At 42.2% G+C, this 11,336-nt stretch overlaps 1 long non-coding RNA gene across 1 annotated transcript in view; it reads left to right on the top strand.

Moving 5' to 3' along the window:
- Positions 1–9,350, top strand: part of LOC117487141 — a 24,624-nt gene extending 15,274 nt beyond the window's left edge. Inside the window, exon 6 of the long non-coding RNA XR_004556350.1 lies at positions 9,153–9,350. This is a non-coding gene — a long non-coding RNA (uncharacterized LOC117487141). The remainder of the gene's footprint in view (positions 1–9,152) is intronic.
- The last annotated feature ends 1,986 nt before the right edge of the window (positions 9,351–11,336 follow it).

Here is an 11,336-nt window from a genome sequence, read left to right as displayed (position 1 = left end):
TCAGCCTGGATTTAAAAGTAGTCAGAGTTGCAGCGGACCTGCAGGTTTCTGGGAGTTTGTTCCAGATATTTGGTGCATAATAACTGAACGCTGCTTTACCATGTTTATCAATGGCATCTATAACATTTTTAATTTTTGAATTAAAATGATCTACTAGCTCATTTACTGAGCTGTTAGCAGGGGCAAGTGTGGATGAAAAATTATGAGTAAACATTTCCCTAGTATTTTCAGTTAAATATCGCTTTGTGGTTACCTCTTTCTGAACATTTTTGTGAACAGAAATAGAGCTCTCAAAGAAAACACAGGAATGATCAGACAGTGCAACATCAGTCACCACAACCTTTGAGATATTCAGACCCTTTGAGATAATTAAGTCCAGAGTGTGCCCCTTATTGTGCGTGGGCTCCGTCACATGCTGGGGCAGTCCATAGTTATCAAGAACACAAAACAGTTCTTTAGCCCCTCTGTCCTGGGGGTTGTCAACATGGATGTTAAAATCACCAACAATGACTAGACGGTCAAAGTCAATACACACTATAGACAGCAGTTCAGTAAAGTCATCAAAAAAGCTTGCACAGTATTTGGGTGGTCTATAGATATTTAGGAACAGAGCTCGAGAGGAGCATTTCAGCTGAAGGGCCACATATTCAAAAGAAGCAAAGTCCCCATAAGATGTCTTCCTGCATTGAATGGAATCATTGAACAAAATAGCAACTCCACCCCCTTTCTTATGCATTCTTTCCTGACTCATAAAACTAAAGTTGGGAGGGGTTGATTCGATAAGAACAGCTGCACTGTCATTTTGTTCAATCCAAGTTTCTGTTAAAAACATAAAATCCAGATTGTGCCCAGTGATAAAATCATAGATTAAAAATGTTTTTCCTGCCAAAGACCTGACATTTAATAAAGCTAGTTTAAGTTTGTTAAATACACTATCAGTAAAAAAAATTGTGACAAGCTGTGGCTGACATGGAATCACTGCTAAATTTGATAACCTCACACAAACGTTTGAGCACTTCCTGTTTCTAAGCTGATTCACCGCTCTTAATCTATTACCTATCAACACAGATATCGGCAAAGCTACTGGCAGGCAGGGCCCCGGCATGTGCTGGAAAGAGTTGAGAGTGCCATATGCCCTTGAGCCTGGACCCAGCACATATCAGTAAGAGTTTGTTGCGTTTTGTACACACACATCCTTATCAGGCTTCGGAGACTGCAGATGCTTTCTTGAAGGGAGGGGAGGTGGTTGACGTAGGCACGGTGATGAAGACGGGGTAGATGGTGCGCGTCTCTGCTTTGGTGATTTTGGTAGGCGTTGTGGAAGGGCGGGGGTAAAGGACATGCTGCCAGGGGGGAGAGGTGGTTGGCGTAAACTTGTCTTCGGTGATTTTGGTGGGCGTCGTTGAGGGGCGGGGGTAAAGGACATGCTGCCAACCCTGCGTATCGCCTTCATGCGGTCATCAAACTCCAGGGGGGAGGGCGAGGGTGAAAGGGTGAGCGGAGAGTAGAGAGAGCTGGGGGATGAATGAAGAGTATCCTCAAAGGCGTTGACAGGGGGGGTGACGGGCAGTGGAGACTCCTCGATTTGTGTCATAGGTCTCCCATAATCAGAACATTCCTCAGGCGGGTGCAGTGATACTTCTTCAGGGTTTTTTGCGCAATGTGTTGTGTCTTTCTCCTGTTTTGATTCCTCTTGCCGCTTGTCCTTGGCAGAGGGAACAGATTGATGACACAGGCAGTTGAATATGTTAGAGATAAACAATTTCACTCCTGACTTGTTCAGGCAAACTCCATCTGCCTTAAAAAGATGTCTGCGATCCCAGAAAAAGTTAAAATTGTTAATAAAATGGACAGAATGGTCAGTGCAGGCAGCTGAAAGCCACATGTTCAATGCAAACAGTCTGCTGAATCTCTCCACTCCTCTTCTGACTGGCGGTAGAGGGCCACTGATGAACACTTCCGCATTTAGAGAGCTGACAGTTTCCAACAGACATTTAAAGTCTTCTTTCAGCGCTTCTGACTGTTGTTTCACAACATCATTTGTTCCAATATGTAGTACCACATTCTTCACAGTCGGATGTTCAGCCCCAATATGCAGGATCTTCTCAGCCAAGTCAGAGACCATATTCTTGGGAAAACAGAGTACTTTGGTGTTGTTCTTACTACACAGACCTTTTACATCTCTTACAGCAGAGTCACCCACAATCAGAGTTTCAGGCCCAGTCGTTAGCTTTCCCTCTAGCCTTTTACTTTTGGAGTAGCTATTGGTCCTTACCCTGCTGTGTGAAGAGGACAGGTTATCCAGGTCATCAGAAAGAGATCTCCGGTTCTCGGACAGCGGAGCGTGTCTGTTCTGGATTGGCACACTTGGTGGTTTAGGAGGATTGTTTGTAGTTCTCCCTTTAGCAGCTGTCCACGGCTGCTTCCTAGTATGAATAGGGGTTGAAGAGGCACTCTTCCTGGGTGATAACAATGCAGGCCAGCCGGTCGCATCACAGATTTCAGAGTGCTGGGCTCTGCCTGTTATTCGTCCTCCCAAATCCCATGGAAATGATTTACTCTTAGGCTTTGCACCCAGAGAGTTCCAGGGAGGACTACCACTTGTAGATTTATTACCCAGTACACAGCCCTCCTGTTCCTTGGAAACCTTGTAGCTGCTAACTAGCTGTGAGTTAGCATACCCTTTTCCATTATTTTGCAACACTGGTAAAGTGGTGTTATTCCCACAACATCTTCCATTCACTTCCACGTTAACTTCCAACCGTTGCATTTTCATTTCCAACACAGCCATCTTCTGTAGAAGTTTGTGGAAGTCTTCTGTAGAGAACGGAGGCATTTTGCTACCAACTAGCTTAAGCTAAATAGCATGCAGTAGCCTACCAGGCTTTAGCTGTTGCTCGGCCACGCTACTGTAAGACTGAGGTCGTCGTAAAAATGTTGAAATATGGCTGAAACCCTCCGTCTATTTACGAAGAATAACTGTCCCAGTGATAAGTTAATGTCCAGGAGCCGCTGCTCGAAGTTTTCAGAGAATAAGAATAGGAAAATCAGCATAAAAAGTAAGCGGAGGCAAGAGCAAGCAGAAAAGCGTCTGCACTGTAAGAAAGATAAGAAAAAAAAACTAAGCAGTTCACAGTCTTTGGAGATGGTCTTTCAAGCAATTGGCTAATGACTTAAAAAATATATAATTTCCCCTAGAGGTGAATTGAACTCCATCTCGCAAAGAAAGCCCAGGAATGTCATGTCTAATGTTGGAGTGGTCAACAAAGGAACCATTTAGGCCAGGGGTATTCAACTAAAATTCAACGAGGTCCAGTTAGAGAAAATCTCCCCATGCAAAGGTCCGGAACATCAACATGTCTAACTTGCTTTATGAATTAGTGTGATATATATTGAAGTAGCCTGTAGCTTTATCAACATCTGCATGTAATCAACAACTGAAAAGTACTAAAGAAAGTACAATTCATAAACAACAATATTTATTGTCAATTAACATTGAACTATACAGATATACAGTAAAATACTGTGGATATGTGTAATGTTCCTCTCTGGCTGCATTTAAAAATAAAATAGAGAAAATAAATAAAATAGCTTTTGAAAATATGTGCATCTTAAAAGTGGGGTAGGTAATTTTGGAGAAACCAGCTCGAGTGTGCTAGAATGCCGGAAAAAATCTGCCACTTCCTTACAGAGCCCCTCCTCCAACACACACGAACGTGCACATGACCAATGAGGGCACGAGATAAGTTTGTGCACAGATGGAAGGCTGACAGGCAGGTAGGCCATCCAGTTATTTTAGCCGGGCCGGCTCAGATGATTGGTCGTGCTTTTTACAGTACTACGGCTTCCACAGATGATATTTTTGAATGGATTTTTTGTCAAAGCACTTCAGATATTCATTGCTATCGGGATGTTAAGAGCATTCCATGGAATATAACAACAAGTGTATCTCGAGCCGGTTTCTCAAACTTACATACCCCACCTTTAAAAGTGCTTAATTTTAGATAAATAAAATAAAGTGTAGCAGCAGCTTGAGTTTCCCTTTTTCTTTGTCAACCGTTTCACATCATGACTTAACAGTTTCAGACGTTTATAGAACAATATCAGTCTTTACACATCATAACAATTGAACAGTTTTAAAATGTCTCTTTCTTTCCCTCTTATATTGCAGTCCCTCACTCACTTTTTTTAATTCAGTGCGAGAATTGAGCTTGAGCTTGTCCTGCCAGGAGTTTAGATCTGGGCTGAAATGGTGTCAGGGCCATTCTCATACACACCTGCAGGTGCTCATTGGTTAGCCTGGAACGAGCATTTGACCTCCGTTCTGACTTGAGAGGGAATGTTTGGTCAAACACTTTGTGTTTTGTCTCATAGTGGCATTTCACATTGGCACTTTTAATGAGCGCCACGGTCTCTGAATGAGACACACTGGTTCTGTGCTCCCAGTGGGCAGGATGAACATGAATGAGTCCGTCCACTCAGGGTTAAAAGCTCTGTCCTCACTGTCCACTTTCCTCTTCAGATTGGAGAGCGCCATGTGTAATTATTTGTCTCTCCCTGTCTGCCGTTAACACTCCTATTCACTCTCCTCTCCGCTTCTCTCTCTGTATCGCTAATTATTCTCTTCACTCACTTTCCTCTCCGCTTCTCTCTGCCGCTCTCTCGTCTCTTCTTCTGTGTTTCTCTCCCTGTATCGCTCACTCGTCTCTTTCGCCCCCTGTCGGCAGCGGTTAAAATAGAATCGCCCCATCAAAATTGAAATCCCCTATTAATGTATTGATTATGGGTCCGGGTCCGTATAGGTCGGAGTCTGGGTCCGGACCCGGACCGCGGTCCGCCTGTTGCTGAACTATGATTTAGGCTATGAACAAATGCAGCCATAAGACTGTTAACAAACCTCCGGGCCTTGTCAATCTTGACTGGATTTGCACCAGTTTTTTCCGTTGACAATAACATACAAAATAACTATTAAATCACACCTGTACGGTTAAAAGAAACAAGAGAGCAACACCTCAAAAAACAGATTAACAGCACACAGTTTATATATACACTTCCTTATTTATCTTTGAATAATAACGTAAAAATAATGACTATACTACGGTATTTTTACTGCAATCAGCTGAGTTCAATATGATTAACCGACAGCTGTGGGTATTTGATATAACAAGATGACGTGTTTACTTGTATGATAAATATGTTAACTATGTCAGCATGTCACCACTTATGAAGGGCAGTAAAAGTTAGTTAAAACCATATTTATTTTCTTAAAATGATTAGCCTCATATGTCATAAGCCTGAAAATCTTAAGTATAATATTACTTTCAGCTCTATAGTCTACTGTGTGCTATTACAATAGACTGTTCCACTTCAGTCCTACACACTTTGCTGATACTTTATTTCTCACTTTACTGCTAATAGGCTTAAGATTATGCATATTAACTATTTGCTAGAAATTATATCCATTTTAGATTCCATTGTGTATTATTTTTCATATTTGGTACTTATTGTCTCTGCTAGATGAGTCCTCTTGATGCTGGACTCCTAAGTTGCCCTTGTGGTGCGATGCGGGAGACAATAAAAGGCTTATGTTAAAGTAAACTATCATTCCTCTGTGGTGCTCATGGTATAATCAAAGTGAATTATGAAATGCTTCATTGAAAACAAAAGAAAGCAAAACACACACAGACTGACAAAGTATTCAAACTTTCTGTTGCCCTTTATTTAGCAGCCTCAGAGCCATCACACGCACTCACAATATCAAATGACACTGAACAAACACTTCACATTACTCCCTTAAATGGAGAAGGGCTCGCTTTAGCAGGAGACAACAAACAATTAAAGCCCTCAAAATGCGATTCACTTCGGAAAAAATGAACTATAGTAATAATAATAATTCCTACAAATACAATAGGGTCATCCTGACGTTGTCGATGCTTGGACCCTTATAAATCTAATCTAAAACTAAATATTTGAAATGCATTCGCAGTACGCAAAATACCCTCTTTGGCCTGTAATCTCATTACAGAGGGTCCACATGTCTGTCTGTCCCTCTTTCTGTCTGTCTGTCCCTCTTTCTGTCTGTCTGACCCTATGTCTGTCTGTCTGTCCCTATGTCTGTCTGTCTGTCCCTATGTCTGTCTGTCTGTCCCTCTTTCTGTCTGTCTGTCCCTATGTCTGTCTGTCTGACCCTATGTCTGTCTGTCTGTCTGACCCTATGTCTGTCTGTCTGTCCCTATGTCTGTCTGTCTGTCCCTATGTCTGTCTGTCTGTCCCTCTTTCTGTCTGTCTGACCCTATGTCTGTCTGTCTGTCCCTATGTCTGTCTGTCTGTCCCTATGTCTGTCTGTCTGTCCCTCTTTCTGTCTGTCTGACCCTATGTCTGTCTGTCTGACCCTATGTCTGTCTGTCTGTCCCTATGTCTGTCTGTCTGACCCTATGTCTGTCTGTCTGACCCTATGTCTGTCTGTCTGTCCCTATGTCTGTCTGTCTGACCCTATGTCTGTCTGTCTGACCCTATGTCTGTCTGTCTGTCCCTATGTCTGTCTGTCTGACCCTATGTCTGTCTGTCTGACCCTATGTCTGTCTGTCTGTCCCTATGTCTGTCTGTCTGACCCTATGTCTGTCTGTCTGACCCTATGTCTGTCTGTCCCTATGTCTGTCTGTCTGACCCTATGTCTGTCTGTCTGACCCTATGTCTGTCTGTCTGACCCTATGTCTGTCTGTCTGACCCTATGTCTGTTTGTCTGACCCTATGTCTGTCTGTCTGTCTGACCCTCTGTCTGTCTGTCTGACCCTATGTCTGTCTGTCTGACCCTATGTCTGTCTGTCTGTCCCTATGTCTGTCTGTCTGTCTGACCCTATGTCTGTCTGTCTGACCCTATGTCTGTCTGTCTGTCTGACCCTCTGTCTGTCTGTCTGACCCTATGTCTGTCTGTCTGACCCTATGTCTGTCTGTCTGTCCCTATGTCTGTTTGTCTGACCCTATGTCTGTCTGTCTGTCTGACCCTCTGTCTGTCTGTCTGACCCTATGTCTGTCTGTCTGACCCTATGTCTGTCTGTCTGACCCTATGTCTGTCTGTCTGTCTGACCCTCTGTCTGTCTGTCTGTCTGACCCTCTGTCTGTCTGTCTGACCCTCTGTCTGTCTGTCTGACCCTATGTCTGTCTGTCTGACCCTATGTCTGTCTGTCTGACCCTATGTCTGTCTGTCTGACCCTATGTCTGTCTGTCTGACCCTATGTCTGTCTGTCTGACCCTATGTCTGTCTGTCTGACCCTATGTCTGTCTGTCTGACCCTATGTCTGTCTGTCTGACCCTATGTCTGTCTGTCTGACCCTCTGTAATCTCATTACAGAGGGTCCACATGTCTGTCTGTCCCTCTTTCTGTCTGTCTGTCCCTATGTCTGTCTGTCTGACCCTCTGTAATCTCATTACAGAGGGTCCACATGTCTGTCTGTCTGTCTGTCTGGTCCACATGTCTTCAATCTGTTCGAAACAAAACTGGAATGGCTCTAAGATTGCCTCCTTCTCATCCTCTTCAAGATCATCAGGTTTTTCATCCCAAAGCTTGGAAGCCTCTGCAAGTTTTGCTTCCCCCATTTTCACTGGAATCTGCCATCTCAGAATATGCTGTGAAGAAAAATAAAGTACACTTTAATAAACAAAATGAATACTTAAGGATGATTCCTTGAATAGATGTGTTTGTAAACTGAGGTCCTTTTTTCAGGTAGCTTTCTAGCTACCTCCAGGGAGCTAAGATTTTCTTCTGATCAGAGTTTGTTAATTCAGACGCTATACCACAATTATATATTCACTATTTTATTTGTATTTAATTGTATTAATTATTGTACATTCACTGTCAAAATGCTCCTGTGACCAAGTGTCTGTCCGTCTGTCTCTCTGTTCGTCTGTCTCTCTGTCTCTCTGTGTGTCTGTCTGTCTGTCTCTCTGTCTCTGTGTGTGTGTCTGTGTGTCTGTCTGTCTGTCTCTCTGTCTCTGTGTGTGTGTCTGTCTGTCTGTCTCTCTCTGTCTCTCTCTGTGTGTGTCTGTGTGTGTCTGTCTGTCTGTCTGTCTCTCTGTCTCTGTGTGTGTGTCTGTCTGTCTGTCTCTCTCTCTGTCTGTCTCTGTGTGTGTGTGTGTCTGTCTCTCTCTGTCTGTCTCTGTGTGTGTCTGTGTGTGTCTGTCTGTCTGTCTGTCTGTCTCTCTGTCTCTGTGTGTGTGTCTGTCTGTCTGTCTCTCTCTCTGTCTGTCTCTGTGTGTGTGTCTGTCTGTCTCTCTGTCTCTGTGTGTGTGTCTGTCTGTCTTTCTCTGTCTGTCTCTGTGTGTGTGTCTGTGTGTGTCTGTCTGTCTGTCTCTCTCTCTGTCTGTCTCTGTGTGTGTGTGTGTCTGTCTGTCTGTCTCTGTGTGTGTGTGTGTGTGTCTGTCTGTCTGTCTCTCTCTGTCTGTCTCTGTGTGTGTGTGTGTCTGTCTGTCTGTCTCTGTGTGTGTGTGTGTGTCTGTCTGTCTGTCTTTCTCTGTCTGTCTCTGTGTGTGTGTCTGTGTGTGTCTGTCTGTCTGTCTCTCTCTCTGTCTGTCTCTGTGTGTGTGTGTGTCTGTCTGTCTGTCTCTGTGTGTGTGTGTGTGTGTCTGTCTGTCTGTCTCTCTCTGTCTGTCTCTGTGTGTGTGTCTGTCTCTGTGTGTGTGTGTCTGTCTGTCTGTCTCTCTCTGTCTGTCTCTGTGTGTGTGTCTGTCTGTCTGTCTCTCTCTGTCTGTCTCTGTGTGTGTGTGTGTGTGTGTGTATGTCTGTCTGTCTGTCCGTCTGTGTGTGTCTGTCCGTGTGTGTCTGTCTGTCTGTCTCTGTGTGTGTGTGTGTGTCTGTCTGTCTGTCTCTGTGTGTGTGTGTGTCTGTCTGTCTGTCTCTCTCTGTCTGTCTCTGTGTGTGTGTCTGTCTGTCTGTCTCTCTCTGTCTGTCTCTGTGTGTGTGTCTGTCTGTCTGTCTCTCTCTGTCTGTCTCTGTGTGTGTGTGTGTATGTCTGTCTGTCTGTCCGTCTGTGTGTGTCTGTCCGTGTGTGTCTGTCTGTCTGTCTGTCTGTCTGTCTGTTATATGCTTCACCTGCAAGTGACCACCTTTTTCTTTGATGATTTGTATCCATATTTTTTCATTCTCCCTGCATTAGTGGTTAGATTCTACAAGGATAAAAGGATGGGGCCCTCCAGAGACACAAGTCGCAACTAAGAACGGTTGCCTGGGCAACCCTAGAGCCCTCCCCTGCTGTAGGAGCATATAAAGAAAGCAGATCATATGCGATATGCAGACAGCCACTGACCTTTGAGAGAGACAACTATGGACCACCTGCTGTTTTTAATTCTGCTGAATTATGGTAAGGCTATATTATTATATTTATATCCTGTTACGTTAAGACCCTCTAAAGGAGAGTTAAGCTTATTGTGCATTTTACTCCACTCCAGGCTTGTTGTGTGTGTGTGTGTGTGTGCGCGCGCCCCTATAGAGCTCAGTTTATAACTGGAACCCTGGCTGTACCCCACACCAAATTGACACACTGTTTGTTTAATTGCATAATTATTTGGGCTGGAGGGGGGAACATGTTTGCTGGAAAAAGGATCTTGTATGAATGATTTTATTATGTTTATTCTTGATTTATAATTTTTATTCTCCCATTGTTTAACTTGTTCTTTGACTTCACTTAGTTTGTTCTCCCAATTGAGTTCAGCACAGTTGTCGCTACAAATAGTTATTCCAAGTATTTTAATTTCTTTTTTCACTTGAATGTTTATGTCGCATTTGGCATCGTCGGTGCCGATCCAAACACCTTCAGTTTTGTTGTGGTTTAATTTAGCTCCTGATGCCAATTCATATAAGTTTAGGTGGTTTGTTAGAACATCCATTTCTTGTTGGTTTTTTATAATAACAGTGACATCGTCTGCATAGGCGATGGCAGTTATTTTGGGCGCATGGCCAACTGGTGTTCCTGATATTAACCTGTCATTGTTTATTATTTTAATTCACGGATTTATGGCTAGCACGTATAGAGCTGCGCTTAGAGGGCACCCCTGCTTAACCCCTCTTTCAACATTAAATGCATTTGTCAACACACCGTTTACATTTACACAGACACAAGATTTAAAATACAGACACTTAATCATGTTTATGAAGGCTTCAGGAAATCCGTAGGCCTTCATCACCGACCAGAAGTAATCTCTGGATAAATAGTCGAAAGCTTTTTTTTCATCAAGTCCAATAATTAAAAAACCTTTTTCTTCTTTTGGTTTATTTATGATTTCTCTTCAAATTGATAAGTTGTCCCACATAAGGCGACCTTTTATAGCACATGTTTGCTCTTTATTATTTTATCTATTATATCTGTTAATCTATTCATTATTATTTGTGCTAGTATTTTATAATCCGTATTCATAATAGTTAAATGTCTGTAATTATCTATATCAGTTTCATCGTTTTTGTTATATAGTAGAGTCAAGACACCTTCATAAAATGAGTCCCCCATACAACCACTGCTGAGACCTTCATTAAACATAGAGGTTAGTAAGTTTAAAACATCATCAGATAATAGTTGATAAAACTCAGTGGGCAGGCCATCAGGACCGGGGCTCTTACCGACATTCAGCTCTTTCACCGCCTGGATCACCTCGTCTTTTCTAATTTCACCGAGAAGGAAATCAAATTCTTGGATGTTGTACGGAGGGATAGTTCCCAAAAGAGTTTTAACACAGTCCGTTTCAATGTCTATTTTTGTATATGCTTCAGAACATAAATCTCTTATCACTTCTCGTTTCTGTTTTTCATTATACACAATACAACCTTCTTGATTTTTTATACATTTGATGAATTTACTTTGAATTTGCTTTTGGTTGGTTTTAATGGCTTGTGCCAAGTTGCCTCTTTGATCTATTTCAGATGTTGTATGAATATTATATAATGATTCCTGGTTTAATTGATCCATTTCAGTTTTTAATTTAGATATATTTTCTCCTACCGTTTTAGTTTTAACTTTAATCTGCTTTAAATGAATATATTGTTTGATTAATGATTCATATTTAATATTTTTTTGCTTTATTTAATTCTCTACATTTAAATTTGAAAAAACGTTTTAACCTAATTTTTAATGTTTCCCATAATTTGATGTCAGAGTTTGTTAAACATCTCAATTGTATTATTTTTTTATTTCCAGTTGTAGTTCTGTTGATACACAAGTATTTTGTAGGCACTGTGTGTTCAGTTTCCAGAAGCCTCTAGTGGAAGGGGCTCCGGAGGATAATGACGTTTGAACCAAAAGATGATCCGAAAAGTTATTAAAGATTGTTTTATAGTTGGTTACAGAGAA

The sequence above is a fragment of the Trematomus bernacchii genome, unplaced genomic scaffold (genome assembly GCF_902827165.1).
Source record: "Trematomus bernacchii unplaced genomic scaffold, fTreBer1.1, whole genome shotgun sequence".
NCBI classification, from domain to species: Eukaryota; Metazoa; Chordata; class Actinopteri; order Perciformes; family Nototheniidae; genus Trematomus; species Trematomus bernacchii.
The sequence above is the reverse complement of the archived record's forward strand: the minus strand, read 5'-3'. Positions and strand labels throughout refer to the sequence as shown.